A 7,364-nucleotide genomic window follows, 5' to 3' on the forward strand; every position below is an offset into this window, starting at 1 on the left:
AATTCAAAAGCCGGATAAAACTACGTTTTCATTCTTATATAAATTCATATAATTTGTCTTCCGCCTTAGCACACATAAAATATCAAATCAATTTTTTTTCTGCAATGATATCCATAAAAATATTCTTTGTATTACCTAACCTTATAGAACCTTTAAGGATAATAAATGATGGTTTTGATCCTTTTTTGTTGTAATTTTGTGTGTTTATTTACATTTAACTATTATAATAAATATGTACTTTTATAATAATAGATATTTTCCCACGTTCCCGTTTATAATTCTTAAAAGTAGGGAATAACGGTATACAATATGATTAGATGTGTAATTTTCTATCTCGTAATATCTTCGTATTGAGTTTTACTGTTTAATATATATACAGTTCAATGTATAGTAATAAATTTATTGTAAAACCTGATGATACAGAAATTCCCTAAATTTTATGTGTTATGTTTGTAATATTCTGGTATTGTTTGTTCTTATTCTCTTGTGAATTTTAAATTTCGCCATTCAAGCATGAAAAGCAAAAGCTTCAAATATATCTACGGATAAAAATATATTATGCTTAAAAAATTGATTTACAAATATGTTCAAATAGAATACATTTAAATTTTTTTTGATAAAGAAATCTTGGAACAGAGAAATTACAACTTAGTTTTTTTCACTTTAGATCTGTATTAGCGTGATTTCAGGTATTCTTGTCATTCTGAAGTGAATATTTTGATAAATATTATTATGTAATGAGTAATTCAATGGAAATAAAACTTCAGATAATTTTAAATAAAATAAAAAATTATATTTTTAGATTTAACCCGTATAAAATGTTATCGGTGATAGGGACATTTTGGCTAAACATATAATCAAAAAAAATGTTAAAACTTATAATAATTAAAGTGCCATAAATGAGAACTATTGAATTAAACTATTATAGAAACCATATTTGCATTTTATGATACGAGAAGGTTTGGTAATTTATCAAACACCACATGTTAACACTGTGGAGGTAAACTACACCTTATAAAAGCTCATATAAAATACGGTGTAAATTCGAGAATTCGCTGCTAAAAAAATATTACAGTAAAACGATTTCAGTATATAAAAAACAGTGTATTTGAACACAAAAATCTTTTTATTTAAACTTTAAGAATTTAAAATAAATTATAGCTTAAGTGTTCAGAAATATACAATCTATTCGTAGATTCAATATCATAATTTTATATTTAAGTATTTTTATCATGTTTATCTTTTTTTTTAGTTAATTAGTTATAAATTCATTTATTTTCTATATTTTTTTAACCCATAAATTTAAATTTTTATTAATTTAATATATCCCCCAATATCCCCCTATTACCCGAAACCAAAATTCAGGGTTATAAATATTTTTTTTTGCTTTCGAGTAAAATTTACTTGATTTACCTCCGTGGAAGCGTATTTATGCTTTCGGCTTTCTTTTTCAATGCCTAAAATCTTTTTGAGAACTATTATTTCTTATGTTTTTTTTCAATCTTAAGGTTTGTATGTCCCTTGATATTTTTAATCTTACAACACATTAAAAAATAATTGGTTATCTATAAATTTTTTTATAGGTTAAACAATTTGAATGCAGAATTTACCCCATGAATGACATATTTATACAATAAACTTAAATATGTCTTATATATTCTTATACAACTTTGTATATTTGTATAGTTTAATTGTAGCATATAAAATTTTGCGAGTTGTTGATCACGATCATAAAAAATTAGTAAATTTTAATAGTTCTTTCTCTAGATTTTAGCATGTTTTACTGTGCGGACATTATTTATAAAAGTTGGAAAACAACACTAGTGTAAATCTTTTAAAAATTATTATATATGCATGTTTTAATTGAAAAACATATTGATAATATATATAATCTTTTTTAATTTTTTATATTATTTATCATTATAATTTCAATGAATATTTTTGTTTTATTTGTGTTTTTAATTTTTTTTGCATAAAGTAATAGAGATAAAATGGTAAATTTTTATGGTCTAAGTGATAAATAGTCGTGATCAACTTATGGTAAATCTGGTTTATCAAATTTATATAAATTTTGTTAAGTTTTTTCATTTCTAAAAGATGTATTTACTATATTCAAAAAAAACCATAGATATAATTGTATCAAGTCAAAATTTAAGTTAACTGATTTCAAATCATAGGCTATGCTCTTTGCGTAAGTTTACCGACAAATTTTGCTGTTTTTTTACATTTTAAAATATTTTGACATTATGTAAGTGCAGAAACCCATATTTTTTGTTTTTGCTGCTTTTATGATTTCTTCGCGTGGAATTTTCGGCTATACATAAGTGGGTTATATTATCAAAAAAAAATGTTTGACTAAGCTTTTATATATATTAATACTACTATGTATAATATTTTGACGAAATTTTAAAAATATCATTAGAACAAATAGATATAGGCTTATAAACTAATTCCCCGGTATCGAAAAACATTTAAAAATGTAAATACCCTTTCTCTATTTAGATCACATTAAAACGGTATCAAGATTTAGAGCCTGTCCACCTGTTTTGATTAATTATTTTTTTATTTTTTTCTAAGTGTATTTTAAACAATAGACCATATGGCAAAATTAAAATGTTAGCCAGTAAATAGACGTTTTCAAAAGGGGTGGAGGGCAATTTATTCCAAGCAATAAAAATAGCTATGTTTTTTTTCTTTCTGATCGGCTATTACCACTGGAATACATGTTAGACTTAAAAGCTTTTCAGAATATCAACGTAATATCACATTTTTTGGAACATAGATAGCAGTATAATTTGTTTATGAACTTTAGTATGATACATCAGATTTGATTTGATTTTTTATAAATTGAATGATGAACATATGCCGAATTTGTAGATTACATAGACACGTAAATAATAATTAATTTGTATAAACACATTTAAAGATATAATGTTTGTCATTTGTATAAGAATTTCATTAGATCACTCTGTTAATACCAAGAAACCCCGATAAAATATTACTATCTGTGAAGTAAAGTAATTTTTTAATAAAACAAAATAATATCTAATAGAGACGAAAAAACATGAAAATATATGAGAAGTGGTATTCAATCTTTCGGATAATTGATAAAATTTTTAATAAAATATTGAATTTTTGGATTCCCTTTATCGTAAAGAGCTTCTAAGATGTTTATAGGTCTAAACAATTTTTTTCTATTAGGGTTTTACGAAAATGTAGCATAAATTCTAAAATTAAAACTTTAAATTAAAAATTTTATAGAAAAGATACGTATTGCGTGCTTTTTATCTTTTTATATTCATTAATCTTGCAGTTTTTGCCGGATTAATATTCCTATTATTTATTTTTTCTCGTGTAACTTTATTTCATATCCTAAGAGATACTTATTGCAAAAAAAAATACTACAGTTATTCCATAATCGAAAAAGATAAACCTCTTGCTAGCACAGTTCTTTTTTTTGTGGTGCATCTATTTTATTATTTACAACATTAGGAGGAAACTTTTAAAAAAATTTATCTGTGAGTTTGAATTTTAGGAATTAAAAGCCGATTTTAAAACTTTTCGATACTGAACTATAAAGTTTTGGTATTGCTATCTGGAAATCAAAATAAAAAGAGGTTACCTGGTATCCTTATATAAGAGTTGTAGAAGATTCTTGATTTAACTACATCAATCGGGTCCCCGCTAAAGAAAAAATTACCATTAAACCAACACCAGCTTGATTACTGCACTTACATTTTGAAATCGAAGCAAGGTTTTTTCTGCGCCACAATAAAGTGTATGTTATAGACAATAGGTTTCTTTAAATGTCGTTTCTCTAACATTATGATGCATCTCTTACCGCTAAAGGAGCAAATTACTAGTTTTATTTTCGAAATTAATTAGAGGGTGGAGGATTTTTGCGTTCTAACACTAAATAACAATTGTAGGTTAAATTTCCACCCCTTAACCAGCACCACTTAAATTTAGAGTTTTTTTAATTTATTGTGTTTATTTTAGAGATGTCAAAATTTTATGTTAAACATCCAGTGATTCATTTATAAAGATGATATCATGTTGATTTAATTCAAAAAAAATATATGATTTTGGTTCTGTTTTTATATACAGTCTATTCGATACCAATAGAGTCAGTGGGTTAAGCTTACTGTATGGAATTAAACATAAATAAAGCGAACTTAACTTCGAGTATATTTTAGGATAAGATAGGTTGCCTTTAAATACAGTAGATGAATATTTTATTATAAAATCTAACAAATGCATGTTCCAAGTTAAAAAAAACCGTGGAAATTTTAATATTTTATATATTTTTAGATCTGAAAAAATGTAAATCGAATTTATATCATTTATCAGTGATTTCACTTAACTCAGCGAGCATCTGTTTGAATTTCTTCGAAATCTACATGCTTTGAGTATTTATTTAATCATTAAATGATCTATAGATTCAAGTTAAAATATTCCACTAAGCTACTTTAAAAAATAGACATATTTGTGCTTCATCTGTCTGACTCAATGCGACTTTGAATGTTTTTATTTGTTTAAAACTGACTAACATGGTTTTTTAAGTTTTTATTACAATAATTCGCAAAAAACATTATATTTTTGCATATAGCCGAGAAGCAATCTATCTAATTAATCACCTTTCCGGCTTTATTTTTTTTAGAAGCGACATCATATACATTTTCTTAATTGTGTTGACTTTTTTCATATTTATAAATTTCTTATTGGTCAAATTTGAGTGTCGTTAAGCGATTATATCATATAAAAAGAATAGTAAGGCACAGTGGTCATCTTGGTTATATAAATTCATCATAATAAATCTAAAATTCATCACAAATAAATGAGTCTTATGTTATTAGGGAATTATTTGATTAAGTATGAATATTTTTTTTTACATTCTTGTTACTATTGACATCACTAGTCTAGGTATTTTTTTTAAAGGTTAATATTACTATAATAATGAAATTTTTACGGAGTTGTAGATTATATTTTTCGAGAAATAAATTCAAAGCCTATTCTAATATAAATATTATGTTTTTTATTTCGCAAACATTTTTAAAATTAGTTTTTGGCTGTATTCACATTTTTTAAGTCGCCTGAAGAAAAATTTTCTGCTTAAAATTATAATTTCTTTTAGGTTCTATGTAGCATGGTCCAAAGAGACTTTTTCTTTTCTAATATAAAAATAAAGTACCAAGATAAAAATTAATTTTTAAATAAAAAAGTTGTAGAAGCCAAATTTTACCTATTTCACTGAATGTACACAATAAAATAAAACTATGCTGATCTAAACAACAAAAGCATGTGAACTTTTTCATAGTATGCAAAAATATATACAGAAGAAAAAATAGTGTGGAATTTTTTGATCTGAATCTAAACTATTGTTTTGGCTTATATCAAATCAATTTGTTAAATGTATTATGCATATTAAGAATAGACCAAATAATAAAATGAAGCTTGTGTGAAACAGATTTTGTAAATATTGATTACCATCTATATTTTTTGTACTAATTGAAAAACAACAGAGCTTATTTATAGCTTCTTGCTTTTTATAATAAGCTAAAAAATAAAATTTATTGATTATCTTTTGGTTTCTGCTCTTTAGACGCAATTTTTTTTAAGGAATTGCATATTAATATATGAAATGCTCAAATGTCGATCTGTATAGGTCTTTATAAATCAAACTCTTTTATTGCCTAAAAATAATAAAAACCAACCAAAATAATGATATGAGAACATAAAATAATACACCGATGAATCGCTATGTAGAAATCTTGGAATTTAATGTACCTTGTTATCATTTTTTCATATAAAAATTAAATATAATAAAAAATTTGACTTAAAATCCAAATTTTCATTAAATTAAACTAATCCGCAATATTTTGCTAATTCTTCTTATAAATATACCTCCCGATTTCTTGATTATCGATAAAAATTTCGACTAAAGCATAAATGGGAAAAAATAGTATGAATCGAATTATATTTTAAATCTTGCAGGGTATTTTATGGATATAATAGTTTTCTTTAAGTTTTGTTCTAAATCAAACTTTCACTGATACTAGTTATCTGATTTTAGTGATTTTTATATAGACTGAATAATCACGTATGATTACTACTTATAAGTGCTATTATATTTCATTTATTCCCATATAAAATATGCCGCTATGAACAACATGGTTTTTTATTGTGTATCTAGACCATTATATGTGAATTTATGTCAAATAAAACAATATCTTTGATGGATTTGGATCTTAATATAAAGCTTGGAATAGTGTTCGAACTGCTGCAACGCTAGTGTGTGTTTTCGAAAAAGACAGAAATCATAAAGCCATGTGATATAAAGTTTCTGTCAAATTTTAGTAAACCATGCGATAAGACCGTCAAGTTTCTGTTAAAATAGATAAGGCAAAGATTCGATGCCTTAAAATGCATTCTGGTACATCACTAGATAAAAAAAATATGCTCCCAAGTGGAGCTTAGAAGATATTTTTTTATATAAAATTACAATAAATTCAAGATAAATGTATTATATCAATGCCGATATCGTTCGGATATATAATAAATTTTTTTATTCTTTTCTTTGACTTATACAAGCTATTTGACAATAAAAAGTGTGTACCTTGAATTTGTAGTGAAAACCTTTGTTTTTGTATAGGATAACGAAGAAAAGCAAAGTTTAATAATTCATTAAACCTCTTATTCTAGTTAACTTATATGTTATGAATCAAACTATGTTTACGTCACAATAGAGATTCAAAAAAATAACGAATTTTATTATTAGATTTTATGCTGAAAAACATTTTAATTAAATATTATTTTTTATATATAAAGAAAATTATTTTTAAAAAATCAAAAAAAAAAATTATGACATCTTAAAATTATTTTTACTCTATATGAGTTAATAGAAAGATATATTTGCTCATATATTGATAAAATCTCGATTACTAGTGATTTAAGGAACAAGAGTTATTCACTTGTAAATACAATTTTCTTGTAAAGTAGAAGTTTAACGATAAAACCATCGTCTGATGAACTGTTTTGATCAAAAAATATGTGATGGCAACAGATAGTAAGAAATATTATATTAATTGCCTCTTTTATTGCATAAAAAAATCATATAAATAGTATTTAGAAGTCTGTGGCTGATATTGTTTTTTAATATCTTCAAATATTTTTTATTGGCTTTTATATTATTATTAACGTTATTAGTTTTTTCTTGAGAAAATGGTCCTGTAAAGTATCATATAAAAGGTTTTTTGTCATTTTAAGGAAAAAATACAAAAAAAAATTGATGAAAAAATGAACATAAGGTTCATTACATTAAAATTCATGATTGTTTTTATTGTATCCATTACTTTATCTTGTAA

This window comes from Rhyacophila brunnea, unplaced genomic scaffold, assembly GCF_057557595.1.
Source record: "Rhyacophila brunnea isolate RB1 unplaced genomic scaffold, BYU_Rbru_1.0 scaffold_73, whole genome shotgun sequence".
In the NCBI taxonomy this organism is placed as follows: Eukaryota; Metazoa; Arthropoda; class Insecta; order Trichoptera; family Rhyacophilidae; genus Rhyacophila; species Rhyacophila brunnea.